Source organism: Nicotiana tabacum, chromosome 18 (assembly GCF_000715075.1).
Source record: "Nicotiana tabacum cultivar K326 chromosome 18, ASM71507v2, whole genome shotgun sequence".
NCBI classification, from domain to species: Eukaryota; Viridiplantae; Streptophyta; class Magnoliopsida; order Solanales; family Solanaceae; genus Nicotiana; species Nicotiana tabacum.
Genome location: NC_134097.1, coordinates 7,053,153 through 7,058,902, shown reverse-complemented (window position 1 = coordinate 7,058,902; position 5,750 = coordinate 7,053,153).

The window sequence follows — 5,750 nt, the reverse complement described above, 5'->3', positions numbered from 1 at the left end:
AACCACCTTGGAAGAGTATGAGTGCATCGATAAAAAATGAGGGGTTGGCAACAATTCCATTATCTCTTAACTGATGTAAGATCAGAATATCGCTAATGAAGAGATAAGGAAGTTGAAGGCAAGCAATGTTATCCTTGAGGGTTAGCTCAGTCTGGCCCAAGAGGCACCTGGTTCCAGTAGCTCACAAAGCGCAGAGGTTGCTCGCCTGACCAAAGAAATGTTGATCTCAAGAAACAGGTCGAGAACCTGAAGGAGAGGTTGCTCAATGAGCAAGGGTCTGCAAATTCTCGAATGGATATCCTCCTTAGAACTCTTGCCTCTTCCTCCCGGAGCCTTCCCTTTCCAGTGCTCCTTAGAGTCATTCCCTTCTAATGTCAACTTCAAGTTCAAGTTGTTTCTATTTCCTGTTTTTGGTTATGTTTGATGACTGGTACTTCTTTTTTGCTGTTTTTATTTTGTGGTGATTTTGTAACAATGGAACTACTCCCTGTTTATTTTCAATATTAATGAATTTCTCGTCCTTTTGCTGTGCATATCTTGTTCTTCTGCTTTATTTTTAGTCATGATTGTGTGCACACATGTGGCATGAGTTAACCAGGCTAGAATTCTTTTTGCTTATTGCTTGTGCCTATTCTTTTTATGATGCCAAAATGGGTAAAAGTAATTGAGGGGGAACAAGTACAAGCTCAGTGGGGATTTATTAATAGAGGGGGAACAACACATGCTCAAGGCGAATTTTAATTACAAGTTGTTCATCATCAAAAAAGGAGAAATTGATAAGTTATGTGTCCTGCTATGTTTTGATGATCTGAAAAACTTAATGTTAAGAACCAGATGGGGAACCTGTTCCACATCCTCTGAGTGCTCAAAGATCAACAAGTCTCAAGTCTAGAACATGCTTCAACTTTCAGAGTCTAAGAAACAATAGAGGGAATAGATCGACATCAGTTCCCTTGCTGACAGTAACAGTCCACTCCTCACAGTTGTAAAGTGACTGCAACTGTTCCTTTGCACATACGCAACATGCAAATAGTGGAGCAATCACTTTATAGGGAATGCATTTGTACCAAACATGCTTGCACCATTCAAGTGATGTAACTTATATAATATTAACATGAAGCAAAGCAAAAACAATACACTTGCACACTTAGAATCCATCAAGCTCTCTCTCAAGTGCATTGGCAACTTGTAAGTGACATTCAAGGCGTCAAGAACAAAGAGCAACATAACGAAGGATCAGTTTCCTACATTGAGTCATCATATGTCCTTAGTTGTGTAGCATCTTTGTCAAAATGATTTACTTGTAATTCCTACTTAGCTTAGTTAGAAGCATTGTGTAGGAAACCTTTATAAAATCATAAACCATGTGTTTGTGTCTTGGCTAGAGTTTGTCGAGTTGTAAGCTTTGTAATAGAGTTATTACAAAGGGGATTGTAAGAGAGTTGTTACAAGTTAGTGAGGGATTAAAAGGTTAATTCTTAGGTTATAACAGTTTGTAATCTGAAGTTTGCTCAGTAGTGAAGTTAAAATCCTACAAGGGTATGTCGTAGTTTTTAATTTCGTGAGTTGGGAGTTTTTCACGTAAAACTCTACTGTGTCATTTTACTTACTGTTGTGTGCGTGTGTTCTGTGAAAACTGATAGAGAACCTGATTCTCTATATAGTTTGGTGGACCCTTAGTTTCTATCAACAAAGAACACAACTTCCAAATAATTTTCTGAAATGACTACTTGACAAAAGAAAATTATAATTTAAAAAAATAATATGTGATATTAAATATGTCATACCATTTGTATGATTATACACTTTTGAAATTTATGATATTAAACATGCCTTAATACTTAGGGTGATTTGCACAAATAAGACATTTTAGTACTATTCTTGATTTTTTTACCTTGCTTGCCGATGGGCAGAACTTCAAGAGTAACAAGTCTTGCCCCTTGATTTCCCCATGGACTTCTGAATTTTGATCTTAAAGGTTTGTCATGTGACAAGCAAGGGTCAAAAAAATATGACCATCAATATTTGAGGTCATTGGTATAATTATGTAAGTACTATAAAAGCTTCTTACTAAGTAAATGTACGAATTTATTATTCTTTATCAAATCGACTAATAAGAAAATAATATCAAACAAAATAGAACTAAACAATATTTATTTTTCTAAAACTTTATATTCAATCAAACAAAAAGACGTAAAATAGGACAGAAGAAAAACAATCTAAGTGAGAACAATATCAATTAAGTTGTATGGAGTACTTTATATGCGTTAGAGAGATGAATATAGCACTTGTGCGGGAGGAAGTAAAGCAATAATGCTTATGATTTTCCAAAGGAATAAAAAGGCTAGGGCCAATATCACGTGGTTTGAGGTGCAATCTTTTATATATCTTTTATTAGCAATGCCCTTTTCATGATGTTTTTAAGTTCAATCTTGTCGAAGGAACTCATCTGTCAAATCTATGATACATAGTGTTCGCTTTGGCTTAATAGACTTTACGAAGGGATTTGATTCCTCTTCTCCTGAGTGCTTGAACGTAACATTTAACCTCCCAGGTAGGTTAAATGGCATTCCGCTACTGACCTAATTGACTTGAATCCCTAGGCTGACCTTGAAAAGTTTTAACATAAGCAAGAGAGATTCAGATCTTCGAGACGCAGAGCGCAATTTGAGTTGTGTCATTATCGCGTTTAAAAGTGTGTTGCCATGTTAACTTGTGCTATATTTTATAAAAAAAATTCACTTTCTTTATTTATTTTAATGTGATATTCACTTGTCAGCCTAAAAGTCCGTCAGTCCTTTTGTTTGACCTGCATTTATCGATCCTCCCTCTGTTATGGGTGCCACATCACCAAAACAAATCTCAGTAATATTTGGAGAAGGGGTGTTGTCTTATTTTTTAATTTAAAGAGTGGAACATATATACTAAAGAATAGTGTTTTAAAAAAAAAAGCGATATTAAGTCATTAATAACCTTCTATATTTTTGAAACTCGTTTAGAACAATGATAGTTGTTATAGTTAGAATTGTATTTAAGGTGAATGTGAGAGATTTTAGGGTTTGTTACGTGGTGGGTAAGTCACTTTTTTCCTATAAATAGAGGGGTTCTATTCCATTGTAATTCATCCTAAATCAATAAGAATTTTGTCTCTCTACTTTTCTCTGCAATACTCTTCTTCTTCTTTTATTATTTTATAACACGTTATCAGCACGAGACTCCAACTAATTGAGTAAAGGCTTTGGGATACGTGCATGGTGCTCAACTTATATACAATATTGAGCATAATGATTGTCAATTGTTCTATGAACTTCCCTCAAGAATAAATTATGGATTTAAAGAAAGTATTTTACCGTATTTTTCTCTTTTAAATTCTTGACATTCTATAATTTGATTTTAAATACAAGCAAAGATAATAAATTTTGATTATAACTCTAATAGAGTTTGTAAGAAATTATAACCACCCGAAGTGATGGTAAAATTTTTTTGTATTGCCATGATCAAATTCATGTATGATTTGTGAGCACAAGAAGTGGAAGCTCGTCCCATTGAATTTGCTTCATTCTCAATCCCTTAAGAGAATGTAATAGCAAGATGTGATAAGTCTGAAAGAAGACAAAATTATTACCGTGAAGGTATCAATGGATGTGGATGTGGCAATAGACGAGTTATAATCGTCATCATTGTGGTAATGAAAACAATAAGAATTCAAAAAATAATCATTCACTCTGTGAAATTAATATTTGTCATCAATTTGATATGTGATTTTGTAAAGAACATATAAATAATTATGGTCCATTCATGATGTGAATACATGTGACTTATGAATGCATATTCATTCTTGAAAGAATATGAACGTGCTAGTGGTTGTGGATATACCACACTAACCTCTAGAAAGAAGTTTGAGATGAAATGAGAAAATAATTTCTTTATTATGGCATGAATGGTCATTGATCACGTACCTATTGTGATTATGCCAAAATATTATAGCAATGTGATGTTTACATGGCAAAAGTAATAGAAACAACATATCTTGCCTATAATAATTTTGACCATGACCATAATGGTATAACTTTCTCCTTGAAAGAGTTATTCACCATATGGATGCTGATGAACATGTGGTAGTATAAAATTAATTGAAATCTCTAGAAGAGCCAATTATACTATTTTGGAGCAATAAAATTGATTAGCAAAGAAACTTATTTAGTTTCTAAGTATTCACGAAAGCGGTTGGTTATATTGAGACTATAAATAAAGAAAAATTTTAATATCTTCTATTACTACAACTTGTAGCGGGGTAATATATATGTGAAAAGCTACCCGCTTTATTCTTCAGTTTGTACTACATAAATAAAAGAATGCCACAATAAAGTGAAAGTTTATTAATTTAAAAACCCATATCATAATAAACTTGGAGTTTATTGATAATTGCACACGTCCTGGTGTAAACCTGAAGTTTATCAATATTGATAATTTATCCAGTTGGCATAATTGATTTAGCCATGTTAATCTAAGTATGATGTGCAAAAATAAAAGAGAATTCACATGGGCAAATATTAAAAAACTAGAAAGTTCTTTACGAATTCTCTTACATTGTTTGTTCTCATTAATTAATAGACTAACTAAAATTGGGATTGAATCCTATAAATACTAAAAATATCAAAGGTGAATATGAACTCATTCACGTGTCATGTATATCACATAAGATGCATCTATGAGATGGTTACATGTGCGATTATTATTAACCCGCAGCCTGATATTTGCGAGGTAACTTGCTCACTAATTTAATTTAGAGCATAATTTTCAGATTTTCTATTCAAGACAGTTCATCTTGATAAGTTGATTTACATCACAGTTAATTTTGTAAAATAATTTATTGAGTGCCTCCACTTAATAGCTAAATTGTTGCTTATGAGAATAAAGTTCTCTATATCAGTTCGATTTATATGAAAGTATATTACATTCTCCCCTCACAAGTAATTCACGGTCAGAAATCAAATAATTCCATCTTATTATTATTATTGATGTGCGATGTATATTTTGATTAACATCATAACGCACAAAGGTGGGTTTTTAAAGTTGAGAAAATAAGTTAGTTTTTCTAACATGAGGGGGAGACTGGATAAACAGTTAAGAAAAATTTACATGGAATGAATTATCATTTATACATTTAGATCCTCGAATAAAACAATATGAACTTGAAGTTCATTAAAAAGATAATTTATCTGCAAGATATTGTAAAGCATGCCAGACACATTTGCTGACCAAAGAGAGTAACTATATTCTCACTGTAAATGCTCATATTAGAATAAGTCTTTAAATGACAAAGTTTATGATACGCTTAAAGCATATAGACAAATCGGCTTCAAATAAAATTCTTGATAAAGAAGATGAGCAATGATCAAAATTATCATAAAAAGAAGCCAAGTGATCTAGAAGATCAGTGACATAATACTTCATAAAATCTAAGGAGAGGTTCAGGTACCTAAAAATATGAAAGAAGAGATCTCTATGTTATGTCTTTATGAAAAAATGTTGGAACCGATATAAAATATTCGTCGACGACATCTATGATAGTGCTAAGTATAGATGGGGATCTTAAGTCTGTCGAATACAGACACAAAAATATTGGCCAAATGAAAGAGACACAATTCGAATAGAATTTGTTTCATATGAAAGACGTATAGTTTTGGACCTGCAGTTCAAACACTTGAAAGTATAAAGTCAATGGTGTGTGCAATCACTTTTATCTA